General features: G+C 45.8%; 1 non-coding gene across 1 annotated transcript; it reads left to right on the top strand.

The window, feature by feature from the left end:
- Positions 1-718: 718 nt before the first annotated feature.
- Trnat-ugu (transfer RNA threonine (anticodon UGU)) lies at positions 719-793 on the top strand. Its single transcript has one exon. It is a non-coding gene; the product is annotated as a tRNA-Thr (tRNA).
- Positions 794-2085: the final 1292 nt, after the last annotated feature.

Genomic DNA, 2085 nt, shown 5'->3' with positions numbered 1-2085 from the left:
CGATTGACGCATGCTTCTGCTAACTCTGTATAGACACGTGATGTACACGCGTGCCACCACACCACGTTACACACACTACGATGTTACCCTCCTGTCACCGGTTTGCGCTTTCCAGATTCCGGCTCGATTCTTTTTGAACACCCGTTATAAAAAGTAAAAGTTATTGTGTAAAACGGCGCTTGCCCACAACGCTCCGCGTCGCTATACATTCTGTCGAACAACAGTACTGCCAGCAGAAACCCCTTCTCTTATTTTGCTCATTTCAATCAGATTTATAGTGCATCCCTGGACGATTTCGATATACACGCTTTCAGAACTTAGTTCCTTCCTCGGACAAGGAATAGAGACACAGGTTGCGCAACGTTAAAAAGTAAGGATACGTCACGCAGACCCTGGAATGAGAGAGACCCACGTGATGTAAGGAGTATCGTCAGATTAGTTTGGAGAGAACAAACAAAAGTCTCCAACAAGTATATATGACGGTAGTATCTCTTCTCGAAAGAACACATACCGTGGATGACCGTGCAGCTTTGCTAGAAATGAAATGATAATTAATTAGACACCCTAGCTGCAAACAGGCGTTGATATACTTCACTGGGGACATGTTGAAAATGTGTGCCCCGACGCACTACGAATGTAGTGGTGTGGACATGTTGGGAATGTGGATCTCACGGGGAGCGTGCAAGGGATATGTCCCTGCAGACGCACTATCCTCTGTGCCCTCGGTGGCTCAGATGGATAGAGCGCCTGCCATGTAAGCAGGAGATCCCGGGTTCGAGCCCCGGTCGGGGCACACATTTTCAACATGTCCCCAGTGAAGTATATCAACGCCTGTTTGCAGCTAGGGTGTCTATTTAATTATCATTTCATCTCCAACAAGTCGAACAAAAAAATCGTGTAGTGTTTCTCTGAAGATTAGTCAGGAAAAAATAAGTGTGTCTCGACTCATCGTTGGCTGTGCAGATGCGATGATCCCTCCAACAGAGTGGCAGCCGATTCGCTGCCAAGTGACCCAGCACTTCGTCTACATTGACCGCGACATCAGGGCAGTGTTAAACTGTATCCTCTTACCTGTAATGTCGCTGTTGGTGAAGTGAAATTCCAGGTAGTAGCCACCTTGATGTTACTGTCGTACACGAAGCCTAATTCCCTGTGACGCAGCCCTCAGTGCCTCACCTGTCCGCACGCGGTATGCTTCCTGCTCTCGTTGACGTAGAGAGAACACAAAGTGAGCCAAGAAAACAAATACGGTGGCTCCATTGAACGGACGGGACGTCCAGCCGAGCGGACACGAGTGCGTGTCTGCCTGTGCGTGGCCACTCTGATGTTAACTTGCGAGAGAGTGCTGGTTAATGTGGCAAAAAAGACACAATAAATAACACAAGTTATTTCTCTACATAATCGTCTTGACTTCAACACAGTTGGTTCGGTGAGTCACAACGTTTTTTTACATTGTCTTAGAAAATAAATTCTTTCAAATTCTGCATAAAACAGGGTTACAGAAAAGGTGAATCTTCATTTCAATGAAGTCTCTTCACTCAAAGTAATTTTTTGAGGATATGAAATGAAGGAATAAATTTGGGAACGCATTTAAAGTTCAGGGAGGAGAAATATAAACTCTGAGGTTTGCCAAAGACGTCGTAATTCTGCCACAGATGGTTCAAATTGCTCTGAGCACTATGGGACTTAACATCTGAGGTCATCAGTCCCCTACACTTCGAACTACTACCTAACTAACCTAAGGACATCACACACATTCAAGCCCGAGGCAGGATTCGAACCTGTGATCGTAGCAGCAGCGTGGTTCCGGACTTAAGCGCCTAGAGCCGCTCGGCCACAGCTCCCGGCTGTCAGAGATGGCAGAAGACCTGCAAGGTCAGTTCAGAGGAGTGGATAGCGTCTTGAAAAGAAATAATAACGTGTATAACAACAAAAGTTAAACAGGTACAATGAAGCGTAGTCGTACAAAAAGGACGACGCTGAGGGGATTACGTCAGGAGATGAGGCACTAAAAGTAGCTGATGAGTTTCTGGATAGAAAGATAGCTGACGATGAACGAAATGGGAAAGATATAAAATGATAACT

The sequence above is a fragment of the Schistocerca nitens genome, chromosome 2 (genome assembly GCF_023898315.1).
Source record: "Schistocerca nitens isolate TAMUIC-IGC-003100 chromosome 2, iqSchNite1.1, whole genome shotgun sequence".
NCBI lineage: Eukaryota > Metazoa > Arthropoda > Insecta > Orthoptera > Acrididae > Schistocerca > Schistocerca nitens.
Note: the sequence above shows the minus strand (reverse complement) of the source record. Positions and strands in the feature narration are given on the sequence as shown.